The 15925-nt window shown below is 47.1% G+C and overlaps 6 non-coding genes across 6 annotated transcripts; 3 read left to right on the top strand and 3 right to left on the bottom strand.

The window, feature by feature from the left end:
- Window positions 1-1080: 1080 nt before the first annotated feature.
- Window positions 1081-1186, top strand: LOC117819654. The gene has a single exon (XR_004632592.1). It is a non-coding gene; the product is annotated as a U6 spliceosomal RNA (small nuclear RNA).
- Window positions 1187-2149: 963 nt separating this feature from the next.
- LOC117819653 lies at window positions 2150-2255 on the bottom strand. The gene has a single exon (XR_004632591.1). It is a non-coding gene; the product is annotated as a U6 spliceosomal RNA (small nuclear RNA).
- Window positions 2256-9804: 7549 nt separating this feature from the next.
- On the top strand, window positions 9805-9910 carry LOC117819652. Its single transcript, XR_004632590.1, has one exon. It is a non-coding gene; the product is annotated as a U6 spliceosomal RNA (small nuclear RNA).
- Window positions 9911-11617: 1707 nt separating this feature from the next.
- LOC117819651 lies at window positions 11618-11723 on the bottom strand. The gene has a single exon (XR_004632589.1). It is a non-coding gene; the product is annotated as a U6 spliceosomal RNA (small nuclear RNA).
- Window positions 11724-13521: 1798 nt separating this feature from the next.
- LOC117819642 lies at window positions 13522-13627 on the top strand. The gene has a single exon (XR_004632581.1). It is a non-coding gene; the product is annotated as a U6 spliceosomal RNA (small nuclear RNA).
- Window positions 13628-15344: 1717 nt separating this feature from the next.
- Window positions 15345-15450, bottom strand: LOC117819650. Its single transcript, XR_004632588.1, has one exon. It is a non-coding gene; the product is annotated as a U6 spliceosomal RNA (small nuclear RNA).
- Between the last annotated feature and the right edge of the window lie 475 nt (window positions 15451-15925).

Genomic DNA, 15925 nt, shown 5'->3' with positions numbered 1-15925 from the left:
GCTGACTGTATGAAGCCGGCTGTATGAAGCTGGCTGTATGAAGCTGGCTGTATGAAGCTGGCTGTGTGAAGCCGGCTGTGTGAAGCCGGCTGTGTGAAGCCGGCTGTGTGAAGCCGGCTGTGTGAAGCCGGCTGTGTGAAGCCGGCTGTGTGAAGCCGGCTGTATGAAGCCGGCTGTATGAAGCTAGCTGTATGCGGCCAGCTGTATGAAGCTGGCTGTGTGAAGACGGCTGTATGAAGCCGGCTGTATGAAGCTAGCTGTATGCGGCCAGCTGTATGAAGCTGGCTGTGTGAAGCTGGCTGTATGAAGCTGGCTGTATGAAGCCGGCTGTATGAAGCTGGCTGTATGAAGCCGGCTGTATGAAGCTGGCTGTATGAAGTTGGCTGTATGAAGCTGACTGTATGAGTCCAGCTGTATGAAGCTGGCTGTATGAAGCTGGCTGTATGAAGCTGACTGTATGAAGCTGGCTGTATGAAGCTGGCTGTATGAAGCCGGCTGTATGAGTCTGGCTGTATGAGTCTGGCTGTATGAAGCTGGCTGTATGAAGCTGACTGTATGAAGCTGGCTGTATGAGTCTGGCTGTATGAAGCTGACTGTATGAAGCTGGCTGTATGAAGCTGGCTGTATGAAGCTGGCTGTATGAGTCCAGCTGTATGAAGCTGGCTGTATGAAGTCCACCATCCCCCACTGACCCCTGAGGGGTCTGAGTGTGTCCCAGAGCACTGACAAAAGGGGGGGCTCTGCTTCAGCCTTTTGTTCTCAGCCCTGCAGCCTACCAATCCCAGTGGTCTGACGTGGTCTGATGAAGCCCTTGTGCTCCTGAATTTCCCAGCATGCCTTTCTGGTGTCCCAAAGAACCAGAATCAACCCGGGTCAAGCCAGAACTGGTCACACTGAGCCACTGTGACTACTATCAGGAGAAGAACACACAACAGAGCATCCAGTCCTCTATGTGTGGAGTGTTCTTTCATTGATTAGAAGCAGTTTAATCCCCACTAAAGTCCATGAGAGGTGCACCATGGACTAGGGGGGGTCCTGGGACAGTGGACTACATATCCAGCTGAGGTTTTGGAGAAGTTTGTGTTAGTTCTCTAACACATATATTAAAATTGGAACGATACAGAGAAGATTAGCATGGCCCCTGCGCAAGGATGACACGCAAATTCGTGAAGCGTTCCTTCTTTTGTCCTTAAAATTATGATTTTTACTGATTTTTAACTTTTCATGGCCTCACGCGGTGAAACAGCGGCGCCCCGCGGCCGCGGCAGGAGCAGCAGGAGCGGCGCACTGCGGTGAGAGCGGCAGAGCCTCTGTGCCACACTCTGTCAACAAACTCTGATTCAAAGTGTTTATCCGAGGAAAACTAGAACAAAACCCACTGAGACCTGCTCTGTTCTTCCTCCCTTCATGTTGTTGGGGTCTTCTGGTTCTGACATGGACCCTGCAGACTTGTGCTCGGTGGTTGAGTCGAGGAGGACTGGTTTCCAAAGGGGAAACTCCTGTTTTATTCTAGCATCAAATGTGGTTCAGACTCCGTCTCTTCACCTCTTCTATGTCCAGATCTCGTCTCTAAGACTTCTCATGTGTGGGCTCGATAAATGTAACTTGTAGAATCAAACTCTAAAGGTCCAATAACTGTATCGGTTTAATGTCCGTTTGTAAAGACAAACATGTTTTCATGTCAATTCAGACTGTTGATGAAATATTTCTACCGACCCCGAAGAGAACAGATGTTTTTCTCTCCAACGTTTCCATCAGAAAAACACTGAAATCATCTCTTCTCTGAAATGTGTCTACAAGCTGCAGCTGCACTCACATGAAGTCAGCGTCACATTCGTCACCTCCGAGTTTCCCCCTTGGAAACCAGTCCTCCTCGACTCAACCACCGAGCACAAGTCTGCAGGGACCATGTCAGAACCAGAAGACCCCAACAACATGAAGGGAGGAAGAACAGAGCAGGTCTCAGTGGGTTTTGTTCTAGTTTTCCTCGGATAAACACTTTGAATCAGAATTTGTTGACAGAGTGTGGCACAGAGGCTCTGCCGCTCTCACCGCAGTGCGCCGCTCCTGCCGCGGCCGCGGCGCGCCGCTGTTTCACCGCGTGAGGCCATGAAAAATTAAAAATCAGTAAAAATCATAATTTTAAGGACAAAAGAAGGAACGCTTCACGAATTTGCGTGTCATCCTTGCGCAGGGGCCATGCTAATCTTCTCTGTATCGTTCCAATTTTAATATATGTGTTAGAGAACTAACACAAACTTCTCCAAAACCTCAGATGTATATGTAGTCCACTGTCCCAGGACCCCCCCTAGTCCATGGTGCACCTCTCATGGACTTTAGTGGGGATTAAACTGCTTCTAATCAATGAAAGAACACCCTACACATAGAGGACTGGATGCTCTGTTATGTGTTCTTCTCCTGATAGTAGTCACAGTGGCTCAGTGTGACCCGTTCTGGCTTGACCCGGGTTGATTCTGGTTCTTTGGGACACCAGAAAGGCATGCTGGGAAATTCAGGCACACAAGGGCTACGTCAGCCCCCGTCAGACCAATGGGATTGGAAGGCTGCAGGGCTGAGAACAAAAGGCTGAAGCACAGCCCCCCCTTTGTCAGTGCTCTGTGACACACTCAGACCCCTCAGGGGTCAGTGGGGGTTGGTGGACTTCAGAGAGTGCTGCTAGAGAGACCTGGTGGGGGAGAGAGAGAGACAGAAGAGAGGGAACCGGTCTGCTCCGGTTTCAGCCACGTCATTCTTGTAAGCCGGAAGAGATGAGGCACACGCTCGCAGCAGCAGCAGCAAACACTTCCTTATCAGACGGATCCTGCTTCAAAAACAAGACAGCACAGCACAACAGAATCCAGGACCCTCATCTGAACCTCAACCAGGAGCTGGCTTCACCTTTAACCTTTGTATGCGGATACAAAACCTGCCTTTGCTGTGATTCTGCTCTGACACTCAATGCCTGTGAAACTACAGCTGATCTGGACTCAATCTAAAAACCTCCTTTGTCTCTTCTGAACAGCAGTATGTCTGTGGCCTGAAATCTGACTCTAAAACCAGGACCCGGTCTCAAACCAGGACTTAGACGTAGCAATAGAAACCCTCTTGCTGTAGTTGTTGTTGTTACTGTACAAATACTGTAGCTGCAGTTCCACCCACCTGCCACTGGGTGTCGCTGTCTGCCTATTTTTCAGCTGCTCGTCTCCCACTCTGTGCTCCCACTCTGTGCTCCCACTCTGTGCTCCCACTCTGTGCTCCCACTCTGTGCTCCCACTCTGTGCTCCCACTCTGTGCTCCCACTCTGTGCTCCCACTCTGTGCTCCCACTCTGAGCTCCCACTCTGTGCTCCCACTCTGTGCTCCCACTCTGAGCTCCCACTCTGTGCTCCCACTCCAGGATCCTGAAAGATAGAAGAGCAGCATGCAGAGTTAAAACAAAGAAAACTCTCCAAAATGACTCAAACAGTCACAAAGTGTTCTGTGCACAGACCCCCTCACATGTGGGCCTGAAGGCCGGCTGGCTTATTGCTTCCTGTTCTCAGATACAGAGCTCATTATAACCCAAACACGTCCACAGCTTCATTTGAGTTGACTTGAGCTGTTTTTACTGAGTAACACAAACACACACTTCCAGTTCATACCTCTGACCCCTTTGGACTTTTACAATCAGCTCCCAGAGGAACTTCCAGCAGAGACTCTTAAAGCAGCACCGTGTCATCCAAACTCCATCTGAACTCACTCTGTCTCACTGAATCTACATCCACATGTTTCATCTTCATTCTGTCACATCTATCCACACTCTGTAAGACAGACGGGTCACTTATTGAGAGTTCAAAAATAAACTCCAATCAACAGAATCTGAGTCTGGAGCCAAAGAGATGACCGACTCTGTTCCCACTTATGAAGCTGTTATTGAGTTCTATCACTTTACACATGAACTCCACCAGGTCTCTGAACAACGGCTCATCCATCCAGCTCCATGACGACCTCCACCTCCTGGTAGCCTGTTACAGTTAGCTTCATCAACCTGCAGAGGTCAACAGGTGAGAGTCACCTCTGAAAACACACCAGCTTCATTTGAATGACATGAGTGGAACGTCTACCTGAAGCATCACTTCATTTCATCATGACCTCCTGTGTTCTGAAGTTTCCTCCAGCTGCAGGACCAACTTTGAGTCTTTCAGCCCTCCCTGCAGTCAGGACTCCTCCTCCCCTCGGAGAAGAGCGCTCAGTGATGCGCATCTAAACCGCTCCTCACGGTAACGCGCTGAGGCAGCTCACAGAGAGGGACGGGGAAACACCAAGGGGAAGTTAGATTCAAGTTGGATGTTCGGCTTCATAGAGCCGGCTTCATACAGCCTGACTCATACAAGGTGAAGTTAGGGTGAAGTTGGATGTTCGGCTTCATAGAGCCTGACTCATACAGCCTGACTCATACAAGGTGAAGTTAGATTCAAGTTGGATGTTCGGCTTTATAGAGCCGGCTTCATGCAGCCGGCTTCATAGAGCCTGACTCATACAAGGTGAAGTTAGATTGAAGTTGGATGTTCGGCTTTATACAGCCTGACTCATAAAGGGTGAAGTTAGATTCAAGTTGGATGTTCGGCTTCATAGAGCCTGACTCATACAAGGTGAAGTTAGATTCAAGTTGGATGTTCGGCTTCATAGAGCCTGACTCATACAAGGTGAAGTTAGATTCAAGTTGGATGTTCGGCTTCATACAGCCTGACTCATAAAGGGTGAAGTTAGATTCAAGTTGGATGTTCGGCTTTATACAGCCTGACTCATACAAGGTGAAGTTAGATTCAAGTTGGATGTTCGGCTTCATACAGCCTGACTCATACAAGGTGAAGTTAGATTCAAGTTGGATGTTCGGCTTTATAGAGCCTCACTCATAAAGGGTGAAGTTAGATTCAAGTTGGATGTTCGGCTTCATAGAGCCGGCTTCATAGAGCCTGACTCATACAAGGTGAAGTTAGATTCAAGTTGGATGTTCGGCTTTATAGAGCCTGACTCATACAGGGTGAAGTTAGATTCAAGTTGGATGTTCGGCTTCACAGAGCCTGACTCATACAGGGTGAAGTTAGATTGAAGTTGGATGTTCGGCTTTATAGAGCCTGACTCATACAAGGTGAAGTTAGATTCAAGTTGGATGTTCGGCTGCATAGAGCCGGCTTCATACAGCCTGACTCATACAAGGTGAAGTTAGGGTGAAGTTGGATGTTCGGCTTCATAGAGCCTGACTCATACAGCCTGACTCATACAAGGTGAAGTTAGATTCAAGTTGGATGTTCGGCTTCATAGAGCCGGCTTCATAGAGCCTGACTCATACAAGGTGAAGTTAGATTGAAGTTGGATGTTCGGCTTTATACAGCCTGACTCATAAAGGGTGAAGTTAGATTCAAGTTGGATGTTCGGCTTCATAGAGCCTGACTCATACAAGGTGAAGTTAGATTCAAGTTGGATGTTCGGCTTCATAGAGCCTGACTCATACAGACTCATACAAGGTGAAGTTAGATTCAAGTTGGATGTTCGGCTTTATAGAGCCTGACTCATAAAGGGTGAAGTTAGATTCAAGTTGGATGTTCGGCTTCATAGAGCCGGCTTCATAGAGCCTGACTCATACAAGGTGAAGTTAGATTCAAGTTGGATGTTCGGCTTTATAGAGCCTGACTCATACAGGGTGAAGTTAGATTCAAGTTGGATGTTCGGCTTCACAGAGCCTGACTCATACAGGGTGAAGTTAGATTGAAGTTGGATGTTCGGCTTTATAGAGCCTGACTCATACAAGGTGAAGTTAGATTGAAGTTGGATGTTCGGCTTTATAGAGCCTGACTCATAAAGGGTGAAGTTAGATTCAAGTTGGATGTTCGGCTTCATAGAGCCGGCTTCCTAGAGCCTGACTCATACAAGGTGAAGTTACATTCAAGTTGGATGTTCGGCTTTATAGAGCCTGACTCATACAGGGTGAAGTTAGATTCAAGTTGGATGTTCGGCTTCATAGAGCCGGCTTCATAGAGCCTGACTCATACAAGGTGAAGTTAGATTCAAGTTGGATGTTCGGCTTCATAGAGCCTGACTCATACAGACTCATACAAGGTGAAGTTAGATTGAAGTTGGATGTTGGACATCCATTGATGTTCACTTGAATAAATGGTCGGCTGTTTTGGAAACCTCCTACTATACCAGCAGTATGTACTGATTTGGCAAAGATTCAGTATTTAGTAAGTGAACAAGAGCCAAATCTACAGCAGGGGCGTCAAACTCATTTCAGTTCAGGGGCCACACACAGCCCAAGTTGATCTGAAGTGGGCCGGACCAGTAAAATCACAACATAATAACCTGTACATAACGACAACTCTAAATGTTTCCCTTTGTTTTTGTGCAACAAAGTTCAAACATTCTGAAAATGTTCACATTTAATGGATATCTTTCTACAAAAACAGCTGTTGTATTTGTTGCCATAGTGGGCCGAATATTTTACTCTTTAAGCCTTGAAACCTGCTGTGAACACACCAAACACACAGGTTACCCATTCACCTGACACAGTGTAATGTTTACTGCAAAAGAACAGATAGATTATAATAATGAACAAGGTAAAGTTGATTAATTTGGACCCCTCAGCTCCAGCATGAACAGTGTGCCTGCTGGACAGTGTTGTATGCAGGGGTGTAGTGCTAGTGTTAGTAGTGAGTGGATCATCTTATAGTGCTCTAAAAAGTCTGTCTGAGTCTCAAACAGCAGGTAATCTATTTTCTCACTTTGAGAAAAAAAAAGTCCCTGAAAAAAAGCACCGTTCCGTCAGCACTATGATTGTATTCGACCCCCAGAGGACAAATTTGAAATAGTAGTCACTTTTATTGAAAACTTGCAGTTAGTGTCTTCTCTGTAATTTTTTCACTTTGCAAAGTCATTCCGTGGGCCGGGTTGGAACCTCTGGTGGCCCGGTTTTGGCCCATGGGCTGCATGTTTGACACCCCTGATCTACAGTATGCTAAAACTCCCCAGATGTGTACTGATCGGGAAAATTTCACAGTGTGCATCGGACCAGTCTGCCTCGCGTAGTTTTCCCACAATGCACAGCGCTCGTTCCGCCTTTTCTTGAGGAAATCTAAGAGCCCTACGTGTAGAGTCTACAGTCCTAGTCGGAGGGGTCGCAGGTTCGATTCCCGGCCGGTCGACCGTTTCCTGCATGTCTTCCCCCACTCTCTGCTCCCAACATTTCCTGTCTCTCTTCAGCTGTCCTATAAAATAAAGGCAGAAAGGCCAAAAATATCACTTAAAAAACAAATAAATAAAAAGAGAATGAGCACTTGGGGTTTGATTGGAGGACTGTGGGCCACGTGACATGGAAGCTATCGAATAAATGATCATTTATACATTCATTGTGTTGATAGTTTTGATGTAAATGTATTGCTGTTGTTTTATAGTAGTTATGTATTATTGTGTAGCTGTTTAAATGATGTATTATTTGTCTTCAACAGAGGCATCACCTCTGTCTCCTGCCCAGGGACTGCAGCTGTAAATTAGCTGCTAGCTAACTCTGGTACAAGTAAATGGCTGGACACTGTCCCTGTTGAAACAAACAAACAAACAAACAAACAAACAAACAAACAAACAAACAAATAAATAAATAAATAAATAAATAAATAAATAAATAAATAAATAAATAAATAAATAAATATTCATGTGGCTGTCGAACATCCAACTTGAATCTAACTTCACCTTGTATGAGTCAGGCTGTATGAAGCCGGCTCTATGAAGCCGAACATCCAACTTGAATCTAACTTCCCCTTGGTGTTTCCCCGTCCCTCTCTGTGAGCTGCCTCAGCGCGTTACCGTGAGGAGCGGTTTAGATGCGCATCACTGAGAGCTCTTCTCCGAGGGGAGGAGGAGTCCTGACTGCAGGGAGGGCTGAAAGACTCAAAGTTGGTCCTGCAGCTGGAGGAAACTTCAGAACACAGGAGGTCATGATGAAATGAAGTGATGCTTCAGGTAGACGTTCCACTCATGTCATTCAAATGAAGCTGGTGTGTTTTCAGAGGTGACTCTCACCTGTTGACCTCTGCAGGTTGATGAAGCTAACTGTAACAGGCTACCAGGAGGTGGAGGTCGTCATGGAGCTGGATGGATGAGCCGTTGTTCAGAGACCTGGTGGAGTTCATGTGTAAAGTGATAGAACTCAATAACAGCTTCATAAGTGGGAACAGAGTCGGTCATCTCTTTGGCTCCAGACTCAGATTCTGTTGATTGGAGTTTATTTTTGAACTCTCAATAAGTGACCCGTCTGTCTTACAGAGTGTGGATAGATGTGACAGAATGAAGATGAAACATGTGGATGTAGATTCAGTGAGACAGAGTGAGTTCAGATGGAGTTTGGATGACACGGTGCTGCTTTAAGAGTCTCTGCTGGAAGTTCCTCTGGGAGCTGATTGTAAAAGTCCAAAGGGGTCAGAGGTATGAACTGGAAGTGTGTGTTTGTGTTACTCAGTAAAAACAGCTCAAGTCAACTAGAATGAAGCTGTGGACGTGTTTGGGTTATAATGAGCTCTGTATCTGAGAACAGGAAGCAATAAGCCAGCCGGCCTTCAGGACCACATGTGAGGGGGGTCTGTGCACAGAACACTTTGTGACTGTTTGAGTCATTTTGGGGAGTTTTCTTTGTTTTAACTCTGCATGCTGCTCTTCTATCTTTCAGGATCCTGGAGTGGGAGCACAGAGTGGGAGCACAGAGTGGGAGCACAGAGTGGGAGCTCAGAGTGGGAGCACAGAGTGGGAGCACAGAGTGGGAGCACAGAGTGGGAGCACAGAGTGGGAGCACAGAGTGGGAGCACAGAGTGGGAGCACAGAGTGGGAGACGAGCAGCTGAAAAATAGGCAGACAGCGACACCCAGTGGCAGGTGGGTGGAACTGCAGCTACAGTATTTGTACAGTAACAACAACAACTACAGCAAGAGGGTTTCTATTGCTACGTCTAAGTCCTGGTTTGAGACCGGGTCCTGGTTTTAGAGTCAGATTTCAGGCCACAGACATACGGCTGTTCAGAAGAGACAAAGGAGGTTTTTAGATTGAGTCCAGATCAGCTGTAGTTTCACAGGCATTGAGTGTCAGAGCAGAATCACAGCAACGGCAGGTTTTGTATCCGCATACAAAGGTTAAAGGTGAAGCCAGATCCTGGTTGAGGTTCAGATGAGGGTCCTGGTTTCTGTTGTGCTGTGCTGTCTTGTTTTTGAAGCAGGATCCGTCTGATAAGGAAGTGTTTGCTGCTGCTGCTGCGAGCGTGTGCCTCATCTCTTCCGGCTTACAAGAATGACGTGGCTGAAACCGGAGCAGACCGGTTCCCTCTCTTCTGTCTCTCTCTCTCCCCCACCAGGTCTCTCTAGCAGCACTCTCTGAAGTCCACCAACCCCCACTGACCCCTGAGGGGTCTGAGTGTGTCCCAGAGCACTGACAAAGGGGGGGGCTCTGCTTCAGCCTTTTGTTCTCAGCCCTGCAGCCTTCCAATCCCATTGGTCTGACGGGGGCTGACGTAGCCCTTGTGTGTCTGAATTTCCCAGCATGCCATTCTGGTGTCCCAAAGAACCAGAATCAACCCGGGTCAAGCCAGAACGGGTCACACTGAGCCACTGTGACTACTATCAGGAGAAGAACACACAACAGAGCATCCAGTCCTCTATGTGTAGGGTGTTCTTTCATTGATTAGAAGCAGTTTAATTCTCACTAAGGTCCATGAGAGGTGCACCATGGACTAGGGGGGGTCCTGGGACAGTGGACTACATATCCAGCTGAGGTTTTGGAGAAGTTTGTGTTAGTTCTCTAACACATATATTAAAATTGGAACGATACAGAGAAGATTAGCATGGCCCCTGCGCAAGGATGACACGCAAATTCGTGAAGCGTTCCTTCTTTTGTCCTTAAAATTATGATTTTTACTGATTTTTAATTTTTCATGGCCTCACGCGGTGAAACAGCGGCGCCCCGCGGCCGCGGCAGGAGCGGCAGGAGCGGCGCACTGCGGTGAGAGCGGCAGAGCCTCTGTGCCACACTCTGTCAACAAACTCTGATTCAAAGTGTTTATCCGAGGAAAACTAGAACAAAACCCACTGAGACCTGCTCTGTTCTTCCTCCCTTCATGTTGTTGGGGTCTTCTGGTTCTGACATGGACCCTGCAGACTTGTGCTCGGTGGTTGAGTCGAGGAGGACTGGTTTCCAAGGGGGAAACTGTTTACAGTATTTCTCTCTTGCTAAAACATGTTTCTTGACATCCACCACGCTTTTCTGAACACTCAGCACAAAACACAATTTTCAAACTACATTCACCAAACCTCTGACTCTTCCTGCAAAACCAAACCATGTTGTCAGATCAAACCCTGAGTCAATCCGAATTAAAACCATACTGAGCAATCATTACACACTACATCCAAACACTGAAAACACAACACTCAGGACATGAAGCTGTAGAAATCATGTTTATTGTTCACAGTAGGATCAATGAATGTAGCTCCTGTAGCTCCTGCTCCTTATGTTGGTTTCCTCTCATCATGAGCCACAAGTGTGATCAGTTTGAGTGGTTGTGTTTAAGCTGTGACTCCTGTGCTTCAAATGGGTTTCACTTTTTCTACCTGTGCTTACCTTTATGCAACACAAGAGCATCACAGTGCAGCATGTGTGTTAGTGAGTGAGACTGTGTTTGTTGTGTCTAACAGGTGGAAAGTGCTTCTGGTTTTATCCCAAAGAGGGACGGATTCATTACATGGGTTCAGGGCTCTGAGGACTCTGGTTCAGATGATAGGGTTTAGTGTTTTAGCAGCTCAGAGATTCTGGACTCAGTTATTTTTTCACCTCTGGTTTAAACTGAAGCTCTCAGTTTTAAAGAGACCTCATGAAAAAGAACAGATCAGAGGTGGTTCTGGATCAGGACGATCAGGACCTGGTTTAACGGCCGACTCGGAGGTGACGAATGTGACGCTGACTTCATGTGAGTGCAGCTGCAGCTTGTAGACACATTTCAGAGAAGAGATGATTTCAGTGTTTTTCTGATGGAAACGTTCGAGAGAAAAACATCTGTTCTCTTCGGGGTCGGTAGAAATATTTCATCAACAGTCTGAATTGACATGAAAACCTGTTTGTCTTTACAAACGGACATTAAACCGATACAGTTATTGGACCTTTAGAGTTTGATTCTACAAGTTACATTTATCGAGCCCACACATGAGAAGTCTTAGAGACGAGATCTGGACATAGAAGAGGTGAAGAGACGGAGTCTGAACCACATTTGATGCTAGAATAAAACAGGAGTTTCCCCCTTGGAAACCAGTCCTCCTCGACTCAACCACCGAGCACAAGTCTGCAGGGTCCATGTCAGAACCAGAAGACCCCAACAACATGAAGGGAGGAAGAACAGAGCAGGTCTCAGTGGGTTTTGTTCTAGTTTTCCTCGGATAAACACTTTGAATCAGAGTTTGTTGACAGAGTGTGGCACAGAGGCTCTGCCGCTCTCACCGCAGTGCGCCGCTCTCACCGCAGTGCGCCGCTCCTGCCGCGGCCGCGGGGCGCCGCTGTTTCACCGCGTGAGGCCATGAAAAATTAAAAATCAGTAAAAATCATAATTTTAAGGACAAAAGAAGGAACGCTTCACGAATTTGCGTGTCATCCTTGCGCAGGGGCCATGCTAATCTTCTCTGTATCGTTCCAATTTTAATATATGTGTTAGAGAACTAACACAAACTTCTCCAAAACCTCAGCTGGATATGTAGTCCACTGTCCCAGGACCCCCCCTAGTCCATGGTGCACCTCTCATGGACTTTAGTGGGGATTAAACTGCTTCTAATCAATGAAAGAACACCCTACACATAGAGGACTGGATGCTCTGTTATGTGTTCTTCTCCTGATAGTAGTCACAGTGGCTCAGTGTGACCAGTTCTGGCTTGACCCGGGTTGATTCTGGTTCTTTAGGACACCAGAAAGGCATGCTGGGAAATTCAGGCACACAAGGGCTACGTCAGACCACGTCAGACCACTGGGATTGGAAGGCTGCAGGGCTGAGAACAAAAGGCTGTAGCAGAGCCGCCCATTTGTCAGTGCTCCAGGACAGCTGCATGAAGCTGGCTGCATGAGTCCAGCTTTAAGAAGCTGGCTGTATGAAGCTGGCTGTATGAGTCCCGCTGCATGAATCCAGCTGTATGAAGCTGGCTGCATGAGTCCAGCTGTATGAAGTTGGCTGTATGAAGCTGGCTGCATGAGTCCAGCTGTATGAAGCTGGCTGCTTGAGTCCAGCTGTTTGAAGCTGGCTGTATGCGGCCAGCTGTATGAAGCTGGCTGTATGAAGCCGGCTGTATGAAGCTGACTGTATGAAGCCAGCTGTATGAAGCTGGCTGTATGAAGCCAGCTGTATGAAGCTGGCTGTATGAGTCTGGCTGTATGAAGCTGGCTGTATGAGTCCAACTGTATGAGTCTGGCTGTATGAAGCTGGCTGTATGAGTCTGACTGTATGAAGCTGACTGTATGAAGCCAGCTGTATGAAGCCAGCTTTATGAAGCCAGCTGTATGAAGCCAGCTGTATGAGTCTGGCTGTATGAAGCTGGCTGTATGAGTCCAGCTGTATGAAGCTGGCTGTATGAAGCCGGCTGTATGAAGCTGGCTGTATGAGTCCAGCTGTATGAAGCTGACTGTATGAGTCCAGCTGTATGAAGCTGACTGTATGAGTCCAGCTGTATGAAGCTGGCTGTATGAAGCCGGCTGTATGAAGCTGACTGTATGAGTCCAGCTGTATGAAGCTGACTGTATGAGTCTGGCTGTATGAAGCTGACTGTATGAGTCCAGCTGTATGAAGCTGGCTGTATGAAGCCGGCTGTATGAAGCTGACTGTATGAGTCCAGCTGTATGAAGCTGACTTTATGAGTCCAACTGTATGAGTCCAGCTGTATGAAGCCAGCTGTATGAAGCCGGCTGTATGAGTCTGGCTGTATGAAGCTGGCTGTATGAAGCTGGCTGTATGAAGCCGGCTGTATGAAGCTGACTGTATGAGTCCAGCTGTATGAAGCTGGCTGTATGAGTCTGGCTGTATGAAGCTGGCTGTATGAGTCCAACTGTATGAGTCCAGCTGTATGAAGCTGACTGTATGAGTCTGACTGTATGAAGCTGGCTGTATGAAGCTGGCTGTATGAAGCTGACTGTATGAGTCTGGCTGTATGAAGCTGGCTGTATGAAGCTGGCTGTATGAGTCCAGGTGTATGAAGCTGGCTGACGTAGCCCTTGTGTGCCTGAATTTCCCAGCATGCCTTTCTGGTGTCCCAAAGAACCAGAATCAACCCGGATCAAGCCAGAACTGGTCACACTGAGCCACTGTGACTACTATCAGGAGAAGAACACACAACAGAGCATCCAGTCCTCTATGTGTAGGGTGTTCTTTCATTGATTAGAAGCAGTTTAATTCCCACTAAGGTCCATGAGAGGTGCACCATGGACTAGGGGGGGTCCTGGGACAGTTGACTACATATCCAGCTAGGTTTTGGAGAAGTTTGTGTTAATTCTCTAACACATATATTAAAATTGGAACGATACAGAGAAGATTAGCATGGCCCCTGCGCAAGGATGACACGCAAATTCGTGAAGCGTTCCTTCTTTTGTCCTTAAAATTATGATTTTTACTGATTTTTAATTTTTCATGGCCTCACGCGGTGAAACAGCGGCGCCCCGCGGCCGCGGCAGGAGCGGCGCACTGCGGTGAGAGCGGCGCACTGCGGTGAGAGCGGCAGAGCCTCTGTGCCACACTCTGTCAACAAACTCTGATTCAAAGTGTTTATCCGAGGAAAACTAGAACAAAACCCACTGAGACCTGCTCTGTTCTTCCTCCCTTCATGTTGTTCGGGTCTTCTGGTTCTGACATGGACCCTGCAGACTTGTGCTCGGTGGTTGAGTCGAGGAGGACTGGTTTCCAAGGGGGAAACTGTTTACAGTATTTCTCTCTTGCTAAAACATGTTTCTTGACATCCACCACGCTTTTCTGAACACTCAGCACAAAACACAATTTTCAAACTACATTCACCAAACCTCTGACTCTTCCTGCAAAACCAAACCATGTTGTCAGATCAAACCCTGAGTCAATCCGAATTAAAACCATACTGAGCAATCATTACACACTACATCCAAACACTGAAAACACAACACTCAGGACATGAAGCTGTAGAAATCATGTTTATTGTTCACAGTAGGATCAATGAATGTAGCTCCTGTAGCTCCTGCTCCTTATATTGGTTTCCTCTCATCATGAGCCACAAGTGTGATCAGTTTGAGTGGTTGTGTTTAAGCTGTGACTCCTGTGCTTCAAATGGGTTTCACTTTTTCTACCTGTGCTTACCTTTATGCAACACAAGAGCATCCCAGTGCAGCATGTGTGTTAGTGAGTGAGACTGTGTTTGTTGTGTCTAACAGGTGGAAAGTGCTTCTGGTTTTATCCCAAAGAGGGACGGATTCATTACATGGGTTCAGGGCTCTAAGGACTCTGGTTCAGATGATAGGGTTTAGTGTTTTAGCAGCTCAGAGATTCTGGACTCAGTTATTTTTTCACCTCTGGTTTAAACTGAAGCTCTCAGTTTTAAAGAGACCTCATGAAAAAGAACAGATCAGAGGTGGTTCTGGATCAGGACGATCAGGACCTGGTTTAACGGCCGACTCGGAGGTGACGAATGTGACGCTGACTTCATGTGAGTGCAGCTGCAGCTTGTAGACACATTTCAGAGAAGAGATGATTTCAGTGTTTTTCTGATGGAAACGTTCGAGAGAAAAACATCTGTTCTCTTCGGGGTCGGTAGAAATATTTCATCAACAGTCTGAATTGACATGAAAACCTGTTTGTCTTTACAAACGGACATTAAACCGATACAGTTATTGGACCTTTAGAGTTTGATTCTACAAGTTACATTTATCGAGCCCACACATGAGAAGTCTTAGAGACGAGATCTGGACATAGAAGAGGTGAAGAGACGGAGTCTGAACCACATTTGATGCTAGAATAAAACAGGAGTTTCCCCCTTGGAAACCAGTCCTCCTCGACTCAACCACCGAGCACAAGTCTGCAGGGTCCATGTCAGAACCAGAAGACCCCAACAACATGAAGGGAGGAAGAACAGAGCAGGTCTCAGTGGGTTTTGTTCTAGTTTTCCTCGGATAAACACTTTGAATCAGAGTTTGTTGACAGAGTGTGGCACAGAGGCTCTGCCGCTCTCACCGCAGTGCGCCGCTCTCACCGCAGTGCGCCGCTCCTGCCGCGGCCGCGGGGCGCCGCTGTTTCACCGCGTGAGGCCATGAAAAATTAAAAATCAGTAAAAATCATAATTTTAAGGACAAAAGAAGGAACGCTTCACGAATTTGCGTGTCATCCTTGCGCAGGGGCCATGCTAATCTTCTCTGTATCGTTCCAATTTTAATATATGTGTTAGAGAACTAACACAAACTTCTCCAAAACCTCAGCTGGATATGTAGTCCACTGTCCCAGGACCCCCCCTAGTCCATGGTGCACCTCTCATGGACTTTAGTGGGGATTAAACTGCTTCTAATCAATGAAAGAACACCCTACACATAGAGGACTGGATGCTCTGTTATGTGTTCTTCTCCTGATAGTAGTCACAGTGGCTCAGTGTGACCAGTTCTGGCTTGACCCGGGTTGATTCTGGTTCTTTAGGACACCAGAAAGGCATGCTGGGAAATTCAGGCACACAAGGGCTACGTCAGACCACGTCAGACCACTGGGATTGGAAGGCTGCAGGGCTGAGAACAAAAGGCTGTAGCAGAGCCGCCCATTTGTCAGTGCTCCAGGACAGCTGCATGAAGCTGGCTGCATGAGTCCAGCTTTAAGAAGCTGGCTGTATGAAGCTGGCTGTATGAGTCCCGCTGCATGAATCCAGCTGTATGAAGCTGGCTGCATG

This window comes from Notolabrus celidotus, chromosome 9 (assembly GCF_009762535.1).
Source record: "Notolabrus celidotus isolate fNotCel1 chromosome 9, fNotCel1.pri, whole genome shotgun sequence".
Taxonomy (NCBI): domain Eukaryota; kingdom Metazoa; phylum Chordata; class Actinopteri; order Labriformes; family Labridae; genus Notolabrus; species Notolabrus celidotus.
This window is presented reverse-complemented; position numbering and strand designations above follow the sequence as displayed.